This window comes from Carassius carassius, chromosome 12, assembly GCF_963082965.1.
Source record: "Carassius carassius chromosome 12, fCarCar2.1, whole genome shotgun sequence".
NCBI classification, from domain to species: Eukaryota; Metazoa; Chordata; class Actinopteri; order Cypriniformes; family Cyprinidae; genus Carassius; species Carassius carassius.
Window position 1 is genome coordinate 24,439,912 of NC_081766.1, and position 22,171 is coordinate 24,462,082.

Consider the following 22,171-nt stretch of genomic DNA (forward strand, 5'->3'; position numbering starts at 1 on the left):
TATGTTAGGACTTCAATGCTCAAGATTGTCAGTTTACAGGTTTCTGAGACCAGTAATGTTAAAATAGTGCTTCTGTTCAAATAAAGTGAAATCTAGCCCAAATCTGCGCAAAAGCTTGTCTCTCTATGAGAGAAAGCTGCTTCATTCAATATTCAGTGCAAATCTTGCCAAACTGAAAGATGCTTATGCCTTATGAAATACAATGTTTTTGCAATGCTGTAAGACAGTTTTTAATGTGTTAGAAGTTATATGAACAAAAACTTATGTTAGGACTTCAATGCTCAAGATTGTCAGTTTACAGCTTTCTGAGACCAGTAATGTTAAAATAGTGCTTCTGTTGAAATGAAGTGAAATCTAGCCCAAATCTGCTCAAAAGCTTGTCTCTCTATGAGAGAAAGCTGCTTCATTCAATATTCAGTGCAAATCATGCCAAACTGAAAGATGCTTATGGCTTATGAAATACAATGTTTTTGCAATGCTGTAAGACAGTTTTTAATGAGTTAGAAGTTATATGCACAAAAACATATGTTAGGACTTCAATGCTCAAGATTGTCAGTTTACAGGTTTCTGAGACCAGTAATGTTAAAATAGTGCTTCTGTTCAAATGAAGTGAAATCTAGCCCAAATCTGCTCAAAAGCTTGTCTCTCTATGAGAGAAAGCTGCTTCATTCAATATTCAGTGCAAATCTTGCCAAACTGAAAGATGCTTATGCCTTATGAAATACAATGTTTTTGCAATGCTGTAAGACAGTTTTTAATGTGTTAGAAGTTATATGCACAAAAACTTATGTTAGGAATTCAATGCTCAAGATTGTCAGTTTACAGGTTTCTGAGACCAGTAATGTTAAAATAGTGCTTCTGTTCAAATAAAGTGAAATCTAGCCCAAATCTGCGCAAAAGCTTGTCTCTCTATGAGAGAAAGCTGCTTCATTCAATATTCAGTGCAAATCTTGCCAAACTGAAAGATGCTTATGCCTTATGAAATACAATGTTTTTGCAATGCTGTAAGACAGTTTTTAATGTGTCAGAAGTTATATGCACAAAAACTTATGTTAGGACTTCAATGCTCAAGATTGTCAGTTTACAGGTTTCTGAGACCAGTAATGTTAAAATAGTGCTTCTGTTCAAATAAAGTGAAATCTAGCCCAAATCTGCTCAAAAGCTTGTCTCTCTATGAGAGAAAGCTGCTTCATTCAATATTCAGTGCAAATCTTGCCAAACTGAAAGATGCTTATGCCTTATGAAATACAATGTTTTTGCAATGCTGTAAGACAGTTTTTAATGTGTTAGAAGTTATATGCACAAAAACTTATGTTAGGACTTCAATGCTCAAGATTGTCAGTTTACAGGTTTCTGAGACCAGTAATGTTAAAATAGTGCTTCTGTTCAAATAAAGTGAAATCTAGCCCAAATCTGCGCAAAAGCTTGTCTCTCTATGAGAGAAAGCTGCTTCATTCAATATTCAGTGCAAATCTTGCCAAACTGAAAGATGCTTATGCCTTATGAAATACAATGTTTTTGCAATGCTGGAAGACAGTTTTTAATGTGTTAGAAGTTATATGCACAAAACCTTATGTTAGGACTTCAATGCTCAAGGTTGTCAGTTTACAGGTTTCTGAGACCAGTAATGTTGAAATAGTGCTTCTGTTCAAATGAAGTGAAATCTAGCCCAAATCTGCGCAAAAGCTTGTCTCTCTATGAGAGAAAGCTGCTTCATTCAATATTCAGTGCAAATCTTGCCAAACTGAAAGATGCTTATGCCTTATGAAATACAATGTTTTTGCAATGCTGTAAGACAGTTTTTAATGTGTCAGAAGTTATATGCACAAAAACTTATGTTAGGACTTCAATGCTCAAGATTGTCAGTTTACAGGTTTCTGAGACCAGTATTGTTAAAATAGTGCTTCTGTTGAAATGAAGTGAAATCTAGCCCAAATCTGCTCAAAAGCTTGTCTCTCTATGAGAGACAGCTGCTTCATTCAATATTCAGTGCAAATCTTGCCAAACTGAAAGATGCTTATGCCTTATGAAATACAATGTTTTTGCAATGCTGTAAGACAGTTTTTAATGTGTTAGAAGTTATATGCACAAAACCTTATGTTAGGACTTCAATGCTCAAGGTTGTCAGTTTACAGGTTTCTGAGACCAGTAATGTTAAAATAGTTCTTCTGTTCAAATGAAGTGAAATCTAGCCCAAATCTGCTCAAAAGCTTGTCTCTCTATGAGAGAAAGCTGCTTCATTCAATATTCAGTGCAAATCATGCCAAACTGAAAGATGCTTATGGCTTATGAAATACAATGTTTTTGCAATGCTGTAAGACAGTTTTTAATGAGTTAGAAGTTATATGCACAAAAACATATGTTAGGACTTCAATGCTCAAGATTGTCAGTTTACAGGTTTCTGAGACCAGTAATGTTAAAATAGTGCTTCTGTTCAAATGAAGTGAAATCTAGCCCAAATCTGCTCAAAAAATTGTCTCTCTATGAGAGAAAGCTGCTTCATTCAATATTCAGTGCAAATCTTGCCAAACTGAAAGATGCTTATGCCTTATGAAATACAATGTTTTTGCAATGCTGTAAGACAGTTTTTAATGTGTTAGAAGTTATATGCACAAAAACTTATGTTAGGAATTCAATGCTCAAGATTGTCAGTTTACAGGTTTCTGAGACCAGTAATGTTAAAATAGTGCTTCTGTTCAAATAAAGTGAAATCTAGCCCAAATCTGCGCAAAAGCTTGTCTCTCTATGAGAGAAAGCTGCTTCATTCAATATTCAGTGCAAATCTTGCCAAACTGAAAGATGCTTATGCCTTATGAAATACAATGTTTTTGCAATGCTGTAAGACAGTTTTTAATGTGTCAGAAGTTATATGCACAAAAACTTATGTTAGGACTTCAATGCTCAAGATTGTCAGTTTACAGGTTTCTGAGACCAGTAATGTTAAAATAGTGCTTCTGTTCAAATGAAGTGAAATCTAGCCCAAATCTGCTCAAAAGCTTGTCTCTCTATGAGAGAAAGCTGCTTCATTCAATATTCAGTGCAAATCTTGCCAAACTGAAAGATGCTTATGCCTTATGAAATACAATGTTTTTGCAATGCTGTAAGACAGTTTTTAATGTGTTAGAAGTTATATGCACAAAAACTTATGTTAGGACTTCAATGCTCAAGATTGTCAGTTTACAGGTTTCTGAGACCAGTAATGTTAAAATAGTGCTTCTGTTCAAATAAAGTGAAATCTAGCCCAAATCTGCGCAAAAGCTTGTCTCTCTATGAGAGAAAGCTGCTTCATTCAATATTCAGTGCAAATCTTGCCAAACTGAAAGATGATTATGCCTTATGAAATACAATGTTTTTGCAATGCTGGAAGACAGTTTTTAATGTGTTAGAAGTTATATGCACAAAACCTTATGTTAGGACTTCAATGCTCAAGGTTGTCAGTTTACAGGTTTCTGAGACCAGTAATGTTGAAATAGTGCTTCTGTTCAAATGAAGTGAAATCTAGCCCAAATCTGCTCAAAAGCTTGTCTCTCTGTGAGATAGAGCTGCTTCATTCAATATTCTGTGCAAATCTTGCCAAACTGAAAGATGCTTATGCCTTATGAAATACAATGTTTTTGCAATGCTGTAAGACAGTTTTTAATGTGTTAGAAGTTATATGAACAAAAACTTATGTTAACTTCAATGCTCAAGATTGTCAGTTTACAGGTTTCTGAGACCAGTATTGTTAAAATAGTGCTTCTGTTGAAATGAAGTGAAATCTAGCCCAAATCTGCTCAAAAGCTTGTCTCTCTATGAGAGACAGCTGCTTCATTCAATATTCAGTGCAAATCTTGCCAAACTGAAAGATGCTTATGCCTTATGAAATACAATGTTTTTGCAATGCTGTAAGACAGTTTTTAATGAGTTAGAAGTTATATGCACAAAAACTTATGTAAGGACTTCAATGCTCAAGATTGTCAGTTTACAGGTTTCTGAGACCAGTAATGTTAAAATAGTGCTTCTGTTCAAATAAAGTGAAATCTAGCCCAAATCTGCGCAAAAGCTTGTCTCTCTATGAGAGAAAGCTGCTTCATTCAATATTCAGTGCAAATCTTGCCAAACTGAAAGATGCTTATGCCTTATGAAATACAATGTTTTTGCAATGCTGTAAGACAGTTTTTAATGTGTCAGAAGTTATATGCACAAAAACTTATGTTAGGACTTCAATGCTCAAGATTGTCAGTTTACAGGTTTCTGAGACCAGTATTGTTAAAATAGTGCTTCTGTTGAAATGAAGTGAAATATAGCCCAAATCTGCTCAAAAGCTTGTCTCTCTATGAGAGAAAGCTGCTTCATTCAATATTCAGTGCAAATCATGCCAAACTGAAAGATGCTTATGCCTTATGAAATACAATGTTTTTGCAATGCTGTAAGACAGTTTTTAATGAGTTAGAAGTTATATGCACAAAAACTTATGTTAGGACTTCAATGCTCAAGATTGTCAGTTTACAGGTTTCTGAGACCAGTATTGTTAAAATAGTGCTTCTGTTGAAATGAAGTGAAATCTAGCCCAAATCTGCTCAAAAGCTTGTCTCTCTATGAGAGACAGCTGCTTCATTCAATATTCAGTGCAAATCTTGCCAAACTGAAAGATGCTTATTCCTTATGAAATACAATGTTTTTGCAATGCTGTAAGACAGTTTTTAATGTGTTAGAAGTTATATGCACAAAACCTTATGTTAGGACTTCAATGCTCAAGGTTGTCAGTTTACAGGTTTCTGAGACCAGTAATGTTAAAATAGTTCTTCTGTTCAAATGAAGTGAAATCTAGCCCAAATCTGCTCAAAAGCTTGTCTCTCTATGAGAGAAAGCTGCTTCATTCAATATTCATTGCAAATCTTGCCAAACTGAAAGATGCTTATGCCTTATGAAATACAATGTTTTTGCAATGCTGTAAGACAGTTTTTAATGTGTTAGAAGTTATATGCACAAAAACTTATGTTAGGACTTCAATGCTCAAGATTGTCAGTTTACAGGTTTCTGAGACCAGTAATGTTAAAATAGTGCTTCTGTTCAAATAAAGTGAAATCTAGCCCAAATCTGCGCAAAAGCTTGTCTCTCTATGTGAGAAAGCTGCTTCATTCAATATTCAGTGCAAATCTTGCCAAACTGAAAGATGCTTATGCCTTATGAAATACAATGTTTTTGCAATGCTGTAAGACAGTTTTTAATGTGTCAGAAGTTATATGCACAAAAACTTATGTTAGGACTTCAATGCTCAAGATTGTCAGTTTACAGGTTTCTGAGACCAGTAATGTTAAAATAGTGCTTCTGTTGAAATGAAGTGAAATCTAGCCCAAATCTGCTCAAAAGCTTGTCTCTCTATGAGAGACAGCTGCTTCATTCAATATTCAGTGCAAATCTTGCCAAACTGAAAGATGCTTATGCCTTATGAAACACAATGTTTTTGCAATGCTGTAAGACAGTTTTTAATGAGTTAGAAGTTATATGCACAAAAACTTATGTTAGGACTTCAATGCTCAAGATTGTCAGTTTACAGGTTTCTGAGACCAGTAATGTTAAAATAGTGCTTCTGTTCAAATAAAGTGAAATCTAGCCCAAATCTGCGCAAAAGCTTGTCTCTCTATGAGAGAAAGCTGCTTCATTCAATATTCAGTGCAAATCTTGCCAAACTGAAAGATGCTTATGCCTTATGAAATACAATGTTTTTGCAATGCTGTAAGACAGTTTTTAATGTGTTAGAAGTTATATGAACAAAAACTTATGTTAGGACTTCAATGCTCAAGATAGTCAGTTTACAGCTTTCTGAGACCAGTAATGTTAAAATAGTGCTTCTGTTGAAATGAAGTGAAATCTAGCCCAAATCTGCTCAAAAGCTTGTCTCTCTATGAGAGAAAGCTGCTTCATTCAATATTCAGTGCAAATCATGCCAAACTGAAAGATGCTTATGGCTTATGAAATACAATGTTTTTGCAATGCTGTAAGACAGTTTTTAATGAGTTAGAAGTTATATGCACAAAAACATATGTTAGGACTTCAATGCTCAAGATTGTCAGTTTACAGGTTTCTGAGACCAGTAATGTTAAAATAGTGCTTCTGTTCAAATGAAGTGAAATCTAGCCCAAATCTGCTCAAAAGCTTGTCTCTCTATGAGAGAAAGCTGCTTCATTCAATATTCAGTGCAAATCTTGCCAAACTGAAAGATGCTTATGCCTTATGAAATACAATGTTTTTGCAATGCTGTAAGACAGTTTTTAATGTGTTAGAAGTTATATGCACAAAAACTTATGTTAGGAATTCAATGCTCAAGATTGTCAGTTTACAGGTTTCTGAGACCAGTAATGTTAAAATAGTGCTTCTGTTCAAATAAAGTGAAATCTAGCCCAAATCTGCGCAAAAGCTTGTCTCTCTATGAGAGAAAGCTGCTTCATTCAATATTCAGTGCAAATCTTGCCAAACTGAAAGATGCTTATGCCTTATGAAATACAATGTTTTTGCAATGCTGTAAGACAGTTTTTAATGTGTCAGAAGTTATATGCACAAAAACTTATGTTAGGACTTCAATGCTCAAGATTGTCAGTTTACAGGTTTCTGAGACCAGTAATGTTAAAATAGTGCTTCTGTTCAAATAAAGTGAAATCTAGCCCAAATCTGCTCAAAAGCTTGTCTCTCTATGAGAGAAAGCTGCTTCATTCAATATTCAGTGCAAATCTTGCCAAACTGAAAGATGCTTATGCCTTATGAAATACAATGTTTTTGCAATGCTGTAAGACAGTTTTTAATGTGTTAGAAGTTATATGCACAAAAACTTATGTTAGGACTTCAATGCTCAAGATTGTCAGTTTACAGGTTTCTGAGACCAGTAATGTTAAAATAGTGCTTCTGTTCAAATAAAGTGAAATCTAGCCCAAATCTGCGCAAAAGCTTGTCTCTCTATGAGAGAAAGCTGCTTCATTCAATATTCAGTGCAAATCTTGCCAAACTGAAAGATGCTTATGCCTTATGAAATACAATGTTTTTGCAATGCTGGAAGACAGTTTTTAATGTGTTAGAAGTTATATGCACAAAACCTTATGTTAGGACTTCAATGCTCAAGGTTGTCAGTTTACAGGTTTCTGAGACCAGTAATGTTGAAATAGTGCTTCTGTTCAAATGAAGTGAAATCTAGCCCAAATCTGCGCAAAAGCTTGTCTCTCTATGAGAGAAAGCTGCTTCATTCAATATTCAGTGCAAATCTTGCCAAACTGAAAGATGCTTATGCCTTATGAAATACAATGCTTTTGCAATGCTGTAAGACAGTTTTTAATGTGTCAGAAGTTATATGCACAAAAACTTATGTTAGGACTTCAATGCTCAAGATTGTCAGTTTACAGGTTTCTGAGACCAGTATTGTTAAAATAGTGCTTCTGTTGAAATGAAGTGAAATCTAGCCCAAATCTGCTCAAAAGCTTGTCTCTCTATGAGAGACAGCTGCTTCATTCAATATTCAGTGCAAATCTTGCCAAACTGAAAGATGCTTATGCCTTATGAAATACAATGTTTTTGCAATGCTGTAAGACAGTTTTTAATGTGTTAGAAGTTATATGCACAAAACCTTATGTTAGGACTTCAATGCTCAAGGTTGTCAGTTTACAGGTTTCTGAGACCAGTAATGTTAAAATAGTTCTTCTGTTCAAATGAAGTGAAATCTAGCCCAAATCTGCTCAAAAGCTTGTCTCTCTATGAGAGAAAGCTGCTTCATTCAATATTCAGTGCAAATCATGCCAAACTGAAAGATGCTTATGGCTTATGAAATACAATGTTTTTGCAATGCTGTAAGACAGTTTTTAATGAGTTAGAAGTTATATGCACAAAAACATATGTTAGGACTTCAATGCTCAAGATTGTCAGTTTACAGGTTTCTGAGACCAGTAATGTTAAAATAGTGCTTCTGTTCAAATGAAGTGAAATCTAGCCCAAATCTGCTCAAAAAATTGTCTCTCTATGAGAGAAAGCTGCTTCATTCAATATTCAGTGCAAATCTTGCCAAACTGAAAGATGCTTATGCCTTATGAAATACAATGTTTTTGCAATGCTGTAAGACAGTTTTTAATGTGTTAGAAGTTATATGCACAAAAACTTATGTTAGGAATTCAATGCTCAAGATTGTCAGTTTACAGGTTTCTGAGACCAGTAATGTTAAAATAGTGCTTCTGTTCAAATAAAGTGAAATCTAGCCCAAATCTGCGCAAAAGCTTGTCTCTCTATGAGAGAAAGCTGCTTCATTCAATATTCAGTGCAAATCTTGCCAAACTGAAAGATGCTTATGCCTTATGAAATACAATGTTTTTGCAATGCTGTAAGACAGTTTTTAATGTGTCAGAAGTTATATGCACAAAAACTTATGTTAGGACTTCAATGCTCAAGATTGTCAGTTTACAGGTTTCTGAGACCAGTAATGTTAAAATAGTGCTTCTGTTCAAATGAAGTGAAATCTAGCCCAAATCTGCTCAAAAGCTTGTCTCTCTATGAGAGAAAGCTGCTTCATTCAATATTCAGTGCAAATCTTGCCAAACTGAAAGATGCTTATGCCTTATGAAATACAATGTTTTTGCAATGCTGTAAGACAGTTTTTAATGTGTTAGAAGTTATATGCACAAAAACTTATGTTAGGACTTCAATGCTCAAGATTGTCAGTTTACAGGTTTCTGAGACCAGTAATGTTAAAATAGTGCTTCTGTTCAAATAAAGTGAAATCTAGCCCAAATCTGCGCAAAAGCTTGTCTCTCTATGAGAGAAAGCTGCTTCATTCAATATTCAGTGCAAATCTTGCCAAACTGAAAGATGATTATGCCTTATGAAATACAATGTTTTTGCAATGCTGGAAGACAGTTTTTAATGTGTTAGAAGTTATATGCACAAAACCTTATGTTAGGACTTCAATGCTCAAGGTTGTCAGTTTACAGGTTTCTGAGACCAGTAATGTTGAAATAGTGCTTCTGTTCAAATGAAGTGAAATCTAGCCCAAATCTGCTCAAAAGCTTGTCTCTCTGTGAGATAGAGCTGCTTCATTCAATATTCTGTGCAAATCTTGCCAAACTGAAAGATGCTTATGCCTTATGAAATACAATGTTTTTGCAATGCTGTAAGACAGTTTTTAATGTGTTAGAAGTTATATGAACAAAAACTTATGTTAACTTCATTGCTCAAGATTGTCAGTTTACAGGTTTCTGAGACCAGTATTGTTAAAATAGTGCTTCTGTTGAAATGAAGTGAAATCTAGCCCAAATCTGCTCAAAAGCTTGTCTCTCTATGAGAGACAGCTGCTTCATTCAATATTCAGTGCAAATCTTGCCAAACTGAAAGATGCTTATGCCTTATGAAATACAATGTTTTTGCAATGCTGTAAGACAGTTTTTAATGAGTTAGAAGTTATATGCACAAAAACTTATGTAAGGACTTCAATGCTCAAGATTGTCAGTTTACAGGTTTCTGAGACCAGTAATGTTAAAATAGTGCTTCTGTTCAAATAAAGTGAAATCTAGCCCAAATCTGCGCAAAAGCTTGTCTCTCTATGAGAGAAAGCTGCTTCATTCAATATTCAGTGCAAATCTTGCCAAACTGAAAGATGCTTATGCCTTATGAAATACAATGTTTTTGCAATGCTGTAAGACAGTTTTTAATGTGTCAGAAGTTATATGCACAAAAACTTATGTTAGGACTTCAATGCTCAAGATTGTCAGTTTACAGGTTTCTGAGACCAGTATTGTTAAAATAGTGCTTCTGTTGAAATGAAGTGAAATATAGCCCAAATCTGCTCAAAAGCTTGTCTCTCTATGAGAGAAAGCTGCTTCATTCAATATTCAGTGCAAATCATGCCAAACTGAAAGATGCTTATGCCTTATGAAATACAATGTTTTTGCAATGCTGTAAGACAGTTTTTAATGAGTTAGAAGTTATATGCACAAAAACTTATGTTAGGACTTCAATGCTCAAGATTGTCAGTTTACAGGTTTCTGAGACCAGTATTGTTAAAATAGTGCTTCTGTTGAAATGAAGTGAAATCTAGCCCAAATCTGCTCAAAAGCTTGTCTCTCTATGAGAGACAGCTGCTTCATTCAATATTCAGTGCAAATCTTGCCAAACTGAAAGATGCTTATTCCTTATGAAATACAATGTTTTTGCAATGCTGTAAGACAGTTTTTAATGTGTTAGAAGTTATATGCACAAAACCTTATGTTAGGACTTCAATGCTCAAGGTTGTCAGTTTACAGGTTTCTGAGACCAGTAATGTTAAAATAGTTCTTCTGTTCAAATGAAGTGAAATCTAGCCCAAATCTGCTCAAAAGCTTGTCTCTCTATGAGAGAAAGCTGCTTCATTCAATATTCATTGCAAATCTTGCCAAACTGAAAGATGCTTATGCCTTATGAAATACAATGTTTTTGCAATGCTGTAAGACAGTTTTTAATGTGTTAGAAGTTATATGCACAAAAACTTATGTTAGGACTTCAATGCTCAAGATTGTCAGTTTACAGGTTTCTGAGACCAGTAATGTTAAAATAGTGCTTCTGTTCAAATAAAGTGAAATCTAGCCCAAATCTGCGCAAAAGCTTGTCTCTCTATGTGAGAAAGCTGCTTCTTTCAATATTCAGTGCAAATCTTGCCAAACTGAAAGATGCTTATGCCTTATGAAATACAATGTTTTTGCAATGCTGTAAGACAGTTTTTAATGTGTCAGAAGTTATATGCACAAAAACTTATGTTAGGACTTCAATGCTCAAGATTGTCAAGTTTACAGGTTTCTGAGACCAGTAATGTTAAAATAGTGCTTCTGTTGAAATGAAGTGAAATCTAGCCCAAATCTGCTCAAAAGCTTGTCTCTCTATGAGAGACAGCTGCTTCATTCAATATTCAGTGCAAATCTTGCCAAACTGAAAGATGCTTATGCCTTATGAAACACAATGTTTTTGCAATGCTGTAAGACAGTTTTTAATGAGTTAGAAGTTATATGCACAAAAACTTATGTTAGGACTTCAATGCTCAAGATTGTCAGTTTACAGGTTTCTGAGACCAGTAATGTTAAAATAGTGCTTCTGTTCAAATAAAGTGAAATCTAGCCCAAATCTGCGCAAAAGCTTGTCTCTCTATGAGAGAAAGCTGCTTCATTCAATATTCAGTGCAAATCTTGCCAAACTGAAAGATGCTTATGCCTTATGAAATACAATGTTTTTGCAATGCTGTAAGACAGTTTTTAATGTGTTAGAAGTTATATGAACAAAAACTTATGTTAGGACTTCAATGCTCAAGATAGTCAGTTTACAGCTTTCTGAGACCAGTAATGTTAAAATAGTGCTTCTGTTGAAATGAAGTGAAATCTAGCCCAAATCTGCTCAAAAGCTTGTCTCTCTATGAGAGAAAGCTGCTTCATTCAATATTCAGTGCAAATCATGCCAAACTGAAAGATGCTTATGGCTTATGAAATACAATGTTTTTGCAATGCTGTAAGACAGTTTTTAATGAGTTAGAAGTTATATGCACAAAAACATATGTTAGGACTTCAATGCTCAAGATTGTCAGTTTACAGGTTTCTGAGACCAGTAATGTTAAAATAGTGCTTCTGTTCAAATGAAGTGAAATCTAGCCCAAATCTGCTCAAAAGCTTGTCTCTCTATGAGAGAAAGCTGCTTCATTCAATATTCAGTGCAAATCTTGCCAAACTGAAAGATGCTTATGCCTTATGAAATACAATGTTTTTGCAATGCTGTAAGACAGTTTTTAATGTGTTAGAAGTTATATGCACAAAAACTTATGTTAGGAATTCAATGCTCAAGATTGTCAGTTTACAGGTTTCTGAGACCAGTAATGTTACAATAGTGCTTCTGTTCAAATAAAGTGAAATCTAGCCCAAATCTGCGCAAAAGCTTGTCTCTCTATGAGAGAAAGCTGCTTCATTCAATATTCAGTGCAAATCTTGCCAAACTGAAAGATGCTTATGCCTTATGAAATACAATGTTTTTGCAATGCTGTAAGACAGTTTTTAATGTGTCAGAAGTTATATGCACAAAAACTTATGTTAGGACTTCAATGCTCAAGATTGTCAGTTTACAGGTTTCTGAGACCAGTAATGTTAAAATAGTGCTTCTGTTCAAATGAAGTGAAATCTAGCCCAAATCTGCTCAAAAGCTTGTCTCTCTATGAGAGAAAGCTGCTTCATTCAATATTCAGTGCAAATCTTGCCAAACTGAAAGATGCTTATGCCTTATGAAATACAATGTTTTTGCAATGCTGTAAGACAGTTTTTAATGTGTTAGAAGTTATATGCACAAAAACTTATGTTAGGACTTCAATGCTCAAGATTGTCAGTTTACAGGTTTCTGAGACCAGTAATGTTAAAATAGTGCTTCTGTTCAAATAAAGTGAAATCTAGCCCAAATCTGCGCAAAAGCTTGTCTCTCTATGAGAGAAAGCTGCTTCATTCAATATTCAGTGCAAATCTTGCCAAACTGAAAGATGCTTATGCCTTATGAAATACAATGTTTTTGCAATGCTGGAAGACAGTTTTTAATGTGTTAGAGGTTATATGCACAAAACCTTATGTTAGGACTTCAATGCTCAAGGTTGTCAGTTTACAGGTTTCTGAGACCAGAAATGTTGAAATAGTGCTTCTGTTCAAATGAAGTGAAATCTAGCCCAAATCTGATCAAAAGCTTGTCTCTCTGTGAGATAGAGCTGCTTCATTCAATATTCTGTGCAAATCTTGCCAAACTGAAAGATGCTTATGCCTTATGAAATACAATGTTTTTGCAATGCTGTAAGACAGTTTTTAATGTGTTAGAAGTTATATGAACAAAAACTTATGTTAACTTCAATGCTCAAGATTGTCAGTTTACAGGTTTCTGAGACCAGTATTGTTAAAATAGTGCTTCTGTTGAAATGAAGTGAAATCTAGCCCAAACCTGCTCAAAAGCTTGTCTCTCTATGAGAGACAGCTGCTTCATTCAATATTCAGTGCAAATCTTGCCAAACTGAAAGATGCTTATGCCTTATGAAATACAATGTTTTTGCAATGCTGTAAGACAGTTTTTAATGAGTTAGAAGTTATATGCACAAAAACTTATGTAAGGACTTCAATGCTCAAGATTGTCAGTTTACAGGTTTCTGAGACCAGTATTGTTAAAATAGTGCTTCTGTTGAAATGAAGTGAAATATAGCCCAAATCTGCTCAAAAGCTTGTCTCTCTATGAGAGACAGCTGCTTCATTCAATATTCAGTGCAAATCTTGCCAAACTGAAAGATGCTTATTCCTTATGAAATACAATGTTTTTGCAATGCTGTAAGACAGTTTTTAATGTGTTAGAAGTTATATGCACAAAACCTTATGTTAGGACTTCAATGCTCAAGGTTGTCAGTTTACAGGTTTCTGAGACCAGTAATGTTAAAATAGTTCTTCTGTTCAAATGAAGTGAAATCTAGCCCAAATCTGCTCAAAAGCTTGTCTCTCTATGAGAGAAAGCTGCTTCATTCAATATTCATTGCAAATCTTGCCAAAATGAAAGATGCTTATGCCTTATGAAATACAATGTTTTTGCAATGCTGTAAGACAGTTTTTAATGTGTTAGAAGTTATATGCACAAAAACTTATGTTAGGACTTCAATGCTCAAGATTGTCAGTTTACAGGTTTCTGAGACCAGTAATGTTAAAATAGTGCTTCTGTTCAAATAAAGTGAAATCTAGCCCAAATCTGCGCAAAAGCTTGTCTCTCTATGTGAGAAAGCTGCTTCATTCAATATTCAGTGCAAATCTTGCCAAACTGAAAGATGCTTATGCCTTATGAAATACAATGTTTTTGCAATGCTGTAAGATAGTTTTTAATATGTCAGAAGTTATATGCACAAAAACTTATGTTAGGACTTCAATGCTCAAGATTGTCAGTTTACAGGTTTCTGAGACCAGTAATGTTAAAATAGTGCTTCTGTTGAAATGAAGTGAAATCTAGCCCAAATCTGCTCAAAAGCTTGTCTCTCTATGAGAGACAGCTGCTTCATTCAATATTCAGTGCAAATCTTGCCAAACTGAAAGATGCTTATGCCTTATGAAATACAATGTTTTTGCAATGCTGTAAGACAGTTTTTAATGTGTTAGAGAAGTTATATGAACAAAAACTTATGTTAGGACTTCAATGCTCAAGATTGTCAGTTTACAGGTTTCTGAGACCAGTAATGTTAAAATAGTGCTTCTGTTCAAATAAAGTGAAATCTAGCCCAAATCTGCGCAAAAGCTTGTCTCTCTATGAGAGAAAGCTGCTTCATTCAATATTCAGTGCAGATCTTGCCAAACTGAAAGATGCTTATGCCTTATGAAATACAATGTTTTTGCAATGCTGTAAGACAGTTTTTAATGTGTTAGAAGTTATATGAACAAAAACTTATGTTAGGACTTCAATGCTCAAGATTGTCAGTTTACAGGTTTCTGAGACCAGTAATTTTAAAATAGTGCTTCTGTTTAAATAAAGTGAAATCTAGCCCAAATCTGCGCAAAAGCTTGTCTCTCTATGAGAGAAAGCTGCTTCATTCAATATTCAGTGCAAATCATGCCAAACTGAAAGATGCTTATGCCTTATGAAATACAATGTTTTTGCAATGCTGTAAGTCAGTTTTTAATGAGTTAGAAGTTATATGCACAAAAACTTATGTTAGGAATTCAATGCTCAAGATTGTCAGTTTACAGGTTTCTGAGACCAGTAATGTTAAAATAGTGCTTCTGTTCAAATAAAGTGAAATCTAGCCCAAATCTGCGCAAAAGCTTGTCTCTCTATGAGAGAAAGCTGCTTCATTCAATATTCAGTGCAAATCTTGCCAAACTGAAAGATGCTTATGCCTTATGAAATACAATGTTTTTGCAATGCTGTAAGACAGTTTTTAATGTGTCAGAAGTTATATGCACAAAAACTTATGTTAGGACTTCAATGCTCAAGATTGTCAGTTTACAGGTTTCTGAGACCAGTAATGTTAAAATAGTGCTTCTGTTCAAATGAAGTGAAATCTAGCCCAAATCTGCTCAAAAGCTTGTCTCTCTATGAGAGAAAGCTGCTTCATTCAATATTCAGTGCAAATCTTGCCAAACTGAAAGATGCTTATGCCTTATGAAATACAATGTTTTTGCAATGCTGTAAGATAGTTTTTAATATGTCAGAAGTTATATGCACAAAAACTTATGTTAGGACTTCAATGCTCAAGATTGTCAGTTTACAGGTTTCTGAGACCAGTAATGTTAAAATAGTGCTTCTGTTGAAATGAAGTGAAATCTAGCCCAAATCTGCTCAAAAGCTTGTCTCTCTATGAGAGACAGCTGCTTCATTCAATATTCAGTGCAAATCTTGCCAAACTGAAAGATGCTTATGCCTTATGAAATACAATGTTTTTGCAATGCTGTAAGACAGTTTTTAATGTGTTAGAGAAGTTATATGAACAAAAACTTATGTTAGGACTTCAATGCTCAAGATTGTCAGTTTACAGGTTTCTGAGACCAGTAATGTTAAAATAGTGCTTCTGTTCAAATAAAGTGAAATCTAGCCCAAATCTGCGCAAAAGCTTGTCTCTCTATGAGAGAAAGCTGCTTCATTCAATATTCAGTGCAGATCTTGCCAAACTGAAAGATGCTTATGCCTTATGAAATACAATGTTTTTGCAATGCTGTAAGACAGTTTTAATGTGTTAGAAGTTATATGAACAAAAACTTATGTTAGGACTTCAATGCTCAAGATTGTCAGTTTACAGGTTTCTGAGACCAGTAATGTTAAAATAGTGCTTCTGTTTAAATAAAGTGAAATCTAGCCCAAATCTGCGCAAAAGCTTGTCTCTCTATGAGAGAAAGCTGCTTCATTCAATATTCAGTGCAAATCATGCCAAACTGAAAGATGCTTATGCCTTATGAAATACAATGTTTTTGCAATGCTGTAAGTCAGTTTTTAATGAGTTAGAAGTTATATGCACAAAAACTTATGTTAGGAATTCAATGCTCAAGATTGTCAGTTTACAGGTTTCTGAGACCAGTAATGTTAAAATAGTGCTTCTGTTCAAATAAAGTGAAATCTAGCCCAAATCTGCGCAAAAGCTTGTCTCTCTATGAGAGAAAGCTGCTTCATTCAATATTCAGTGCAAATCTTGCCAAACTGAAAGATGCTTATGCCTTATGAAATACAATGTTTTTGCAATGCTGTAAGACAGTTTTTAATGTGTCAGAAGTTATATGCACAAAAACTTATGTTAGGACTTCAATGCTCAAGGTTGTCAGTTTACAGGTTTCTGAGACCAGTAATGTTAAAATAGTGCTTCTGTTCAAATGAAGTGAAATCTAGCCCAAATCTGCTCAAAAGCTTGTCTCTCTGTGAGATAGAGCTGCTTCATTCAATATTCAGTGCAAATCTTGCCAAACTGAAAGATGCTTATGCCTTATAAAATACAATGTTTTTGCAATGCTGTAAGACAGTTTTTAATGTGTTCGAAGTTATATGCACAAAAACTTATGTTAGGACTTCAATGCTCAAGATTGTCAGTTTACAGGTTTCTGAGACCAGTAATGTTAAAATAGTGCTTCTGTTCAAATGAAGTGAAATCTAGCCCAAATCTGCTCAAAAGCTTGTCTCTCTATGAGAGAAAGCTGCTTCATTCAATATTCAGTGCAAATCTTGCCAAACTGAAAGATGCTTATTCCTTATGAAATACAATGTTTTTGCAATGCTGTAAGACAGTTTTAATGTGTTAGAAGTTATATGCACAAAACCTTATGTTAGGACTTTCAATGCTCAAGGTTGTCAGTTTACAGGTTTCTGAGACCAGTAATGTTGAAATAGTGCTTCTGTTCAAATGAAGTGAAATCTAGCCCAAATCTGCTCAAAAGCTTGTCTCTCTGTGAGATAGAGCTGCTTCATTCAATATTCTGTGCAAATCTTGCCAAACTGAAAGATGCTTATGCCTTATGAAATACAATGTTTTTGCAATGCTGTAAGACAGTTTTTAATGTGTTAGAAGTTATATGAACAAAAACTTATGTTAACTTCAATGCTCAAGATTGTCAGTTTACAGGTTTCTGAGACCAGTAATGTTAAAATAGTTCTTCTGTTCAAATGAAGTGAAATCTAGCCCAAATCTGCTCAAAAGCTTGTCTCTCTATGAGAGAAAGCTGCTTCATTCAATATTCATTGCAAATCTTGCCAAACTGAAAGATGCTTATGCCTTATGAAATACAATGTTTTTGCAATGCTGTAAGACAGTTTTTAATGTGTTAGAAGTTATATGAACAAAAACTTATGTTAACTTCAATACTCAAGATTGTCAGTTTACAGGTTTCTGAGACCAGTAATGTTAAAATAGTGCTTCTGTTCAAATGAAGTGAAATCTAGCCCAAATCTGCTCAAAAGCTTGTCTCTCTATGAGAGAAAGCTGCTTCATTCAATATTCAGTGCAAATCTTGCCAAACTGAAAGATGCTTATGCCTTATGAAATACAATGTTTTTGCAATGCTGTAAGACAGTTTTTAATGTGTTTAGAAGTTATATGCACAAAACCTTATGTTAGGACTTCAATGCTCAAGGTTGTCAGTTTACAGGTTTCTGAGACCAGTAATGTTAAAATAGTGCTTCTGTTCAAATAAAGTGAAATCTAGCCCAAATCTGCGCAAAAGCTTGTCTCTCTATGAGAGAAAGCTGCTTCATTCAATATTCAGTGCAAATCTTGCCAAACTGAAAGATGCTTATGCCTTATGAAATACAATGTTTTTGCAATGCTGTAAGACAGTTTTTAATGTGTCAGAAGTTATATGCACAAAAACTTATGTTAGGACTTCAATGCTCAAGGTTGTCAGTTTACAGGTTTCTGAGACCAGTAATGTTAAAATAGTGCTTCTGTTCAAATGAAGTGAAATCTAGCCCAAATCTGCTCAAAAGCTTGTCTCTCTATGAGAGAAAGCTGCTTCATTCAATATTCAGTGCAAATCTTGCCAAACTGAAAGATGCTTATGCCTTATGAAATACAATGTTTTTGCATTGCTGTAAGACAGTTTTTAATGTGTTAGAAGTTATATGCACAAAAACTTATGTTAGGACTTCAATGCTCAAGGTTGTCAGTTTACAGGTTTCTGAGACCAGTAATGTTAAAATAGTTCTTCTGTTCAAATGAAGTGAAATCTAGCCCAAATCTGCTCAAAAGCTTGTCTCTCTATGAGAGAAAGCTGCTTCATTCAATATTCATTGCAAATCTTGCCAAAATGAAAGATGCTTATGCCTTATGAAATACAATGTTTTTGCAATGCTGTAAGACAGTTTTTAATGTGTTAGAAGTTATATGCACAAAAACTTATGTTAGGACTTCAATGCTCAAGATTGTCAGTTTACAGGTTTCTGGGACCAGTAATGTTAAAATAGTGCTTCTGTTCAAATAAAGTGAAATCTAGCCCAAATCTGCGCAAAAGCTTGTCTCTCTATGTGAGAAAGCTGCTTCATTCAATATTCAGTGCAAATCTTGCCAAACTGAAAGATGCTTATGCCTTATGAAATACAATGTTTTTGCAATGCTGTAAGATAGTTTTTAATATGTCAGAAGTTATATGCACAAAAACTTATGTTAGGACTTCAATGCTCAAGATTGTCAGTTTACAGGTTTCTGAGACCAGTAATGTTAAAATAGTGCTTCTGTTGAAATGAAGTGAAATCTAGCCCAAATCTGCTCAAAAGCTTGTCTCTCTATGAGAGACAGCTGCTTCATTCAATATTCAGTGCAAATCTTGCCAAACTGAAAGATGCTTATGCCTTATGAAATACAATGTTTTTGCAATGCTGTAAGACAGTTTTTAATGTGTTAGAGAAGTTATATGAACAAAAACTTATGTTAGGACTTCAATGCTCAAGATTGTCAGTTTACAGGTTTCTGAGACCAGTAATGTTAAAATAGTGCTTCTGTTTAAATAAAGTGAAATCTAGCCCAAATCTGCGCAAAAGCTTGTCTCTCTATGAGAGAAAGCTGCTTCATTCAATATTCAGTGCAAATCATGCCAAACTGAAAGATGCTTATGCCTTATGAAATACAATGTTTTTGCAATGCTGTAAGTCAGTTTTTAATGAGTTAGAAGTTATATGCACAAAAACTTATGTTAGGAATTCAATGCTCAAGATTGTCAGTTTACAGGTTTCTGAGACCAGTAATGTTAAAATAGTGCTTCTGTTCAAATAAAGTGAAATCTAGCCCAAATCTGCGCAAAAGCTTGTCTCTCTATGAGAGAAAGCTGCTTCATTCAATATTCAGTGCAAATCTTGCCAAACTGAAAGATGCTTATGCCTTATGAAATACAATGTTTTTGCAATGCTGTAAGACAGTTTTTAATGTGTCAGAAGTTATATGCACAAAAACTTATGTTAGGACTTCAATGCTCAAGGTTGTCAGTTTACAGGTTTCTGAGACCAGTAATGTTAAAATAGTGCTTCTGTTCAAATGAAGTGAAATCTAGCCCAAATCTGCTCAAAAGCTTGTCTCTCTGTGAGATAGAGCTGCTTCATTCAATATTCAGTGCAAATCTTGCCAAACTGAAAGATGCTTATGCCTTATAAAATACAATGTTTTTGCAATGCTGTAAGACAGTTTTTAATGTGTTCGAAGTTATATGCACAAAAACTTATGTTAGGACTTCAATGCTCAAGATTGTCAGTTTACAGGTTTCTGAGACCAGTAATGTTAAAATAGTGCTTCTGTTCAAATGAAGTGAAATCTAGCCCAAATCTGCTCAAAAGCTTGTCTCTCTATGAGAGAAAGCTGCTTCATTCAATATTCAGTGCAAATCTTGCCAAACTGAAAGATGCTTATTCCTTATGAAATACAATGTTTTTGCAATGCTGTAAGACAGTTTTAATGTGTTAGAAGTTATATGCACAAAACCTTATGTTAGGACTTTCAATGCTCAAGGTTGTCAGTTTACAGGTTTCTGAGACCAGTAATGTTGAAATAGTGCTTCTGTTCAAATGAAGTGAAATCTAGCCCAAATCTGCTCAAAAGCTTGTCTCTCTGTGAGATAGAGCTGCTTCATTCAATATTCTGTGCAAATCTTGCCAAACTGAAAGATGCTTATGCCTTATGAAATACAATGTTTTTGCAATGCTGTAAGACAGTTTTTAATGTGTTAGAAGTTATATGAACAAAAACTTATGTTAACTTCAATGCTCAAGATTGTCAGTTTACAGGTTTCTGAGACCAGTAATGTTAAAATAGTTCTTCTGTTTAAATGAAGTGAAATCTAGCCCAAATCTGCTCAAAAGCTTGTCTCTCTATGAGAGAAAGCTGCTTCATTCAATATTCATTGCAAATCTTGCCAAACTGAAAGATGCTTATGCCTTATGAAATACAATGTTTTTGCAATGCTGTAAGACAGTTTTTAATGTGTTAGAAGTTATATGAACAAAAACTTATGTTAACTTCAATACTCAAGATTGTCAGTTTACAGGTTTCTGAGACCAGTAATGTTAAAATAGTGCTTCTGTTCAAATGAAGTGAAATCTAGCCCAAATCTGCTCAAAAGCTTGTCTCTCTATGAGAAAAAGCTGCTTCATTCAATATTCAGTGCAAATCTTGCCAAACTGAAAGATGCTTATGCCTTATGAAATACAATGTTTTTGCAATGCTGTAAGACAGTTTTTAATGTGTTAGAAGTTATATGCACAAAACCTTATGTTAGGACTTCAATGCTCAAGGTTGTCAGTTTACAGGTTTCTGAGACCAGTAATGTTAAAATAGTGCTTCTGTTCAAATAAAGTGAAATCTAGCCCAAATCTGCGCAAAAGCTTGTCTCTCTATGAGAGAAAGCTGCTTCATTCAATATTCAGTGCAAATCTTGCCAAACTGAAAGATGCTTATGCCTTATGAAATACAATGTTTTTGCAATGCTGTAAGACAGTTTTTAATGTGTCAGAAGTTATATGCACAAAAACTTATGTTAGGACTTCAATGCTCAAGGTTGTCAGTTTACAGGTTTCTGAGACCAGTAATGTTAAAATAGTGCTTCTGTTCAAATGAAGTGAAATCTAGCCCAAATCTGCTCAAAAGCTTGTCTCTCTATGAGAGAAAGCTGCTTCATTCAATATTCAGTGCAAATCTTGCCAAACTGAAAGATGCTTATGCCTTATGAAATACAATGTTTTTGCATTGCTGTAAGACAGTTTTTAATGTGTTAGAAGTTATATGCACAAAAACTTATGTTAGGACTTCAATGCTCAAGATTGTCAGTTTACAGGTTTCTGAGACCAGTAATGTTAAAATAGTGCTTCTGTTCAAATAAAGTGAAATCTAGCCCAAATCTGCGCAAAAGCTTGTCTCTCTATGAGAGAAAGCTGCTTCATTCAATATTCAGTGCAAATCTTGCCAAACTGAAAGATGCTTATTCCTTATGAAATACAATGTTTTTGCAATGCTGTAAGACAGTTTTTAATGTGTCAGAAGTTATATGCACAAAAACTTATGTTAGGACTTCAATGCTCAAGATTGTCAGTTTACAGGTTTCTGAGACCAGTAATGTTAAAATAGTGCTTCTGTTCAAATGAAGTGAAATCTAGCCCAAATCTGCTCAAAAGCTTGTCTCTCTGTGAGATAGAGCTGCTTCATTCAATATTCTGTGCAAATCTTGCCAAACTGAAAGATGCTTATGCCTTATGAAATACAATGTTTTTGCAATGCTGTAAGACAGTTTTTAATGTGTTAGAAGTTATATGAACAAAAACTTATGTTAACTTCAATGCTCAAGATTGTCAGTTTACAGGTTTCTGAGACCAGTAATGTTAAAATAGTTCTTCTGTTTAAATGAAGTGAAATCTAGCCCAAATCTGCTCAAAAGCTTGTCTCTCTATGAGAGAAAGCTGCTTCATTCAATATTCATTGCAAATCTTGCCAAACTGAAAGATGCTTATGCCTTATGAAATACAATGTTTTTGCAATGCTGTAAGACAGTTTTTAATGTGTTAGAAGTTATATGAACAAAAACTTATGTTAACTTCAATACTCAAGATTGTCAGTTTACAGGTTTCTGAGACCAGTAATGTTAAAATAGTGCTTCTGTTCAAATGAAGTGAAATCTAGCCCAAATCTGCTCAAAAGCTTGTCTCTCTATGAGAAAAAGCTGCTTCATTCAATATTCAGTGCAAATCTTGCCAAACT

At 34.4% G+C, this 22,171-nt stretch overlaps 1 long non-coding RNA gene across 1 annotated transcript in view; it reads left to right on the plus strand.

Moving 5' to 3' along the window:
* LOC132155123 (uncharacterized) overlaps positions 1-22,171 on the plus strand; it is a 771,383-nt gene that overhangs the window by 470,885 nt on the left and 278,327 nt on the right. The window lies entirely within an intron of this gene.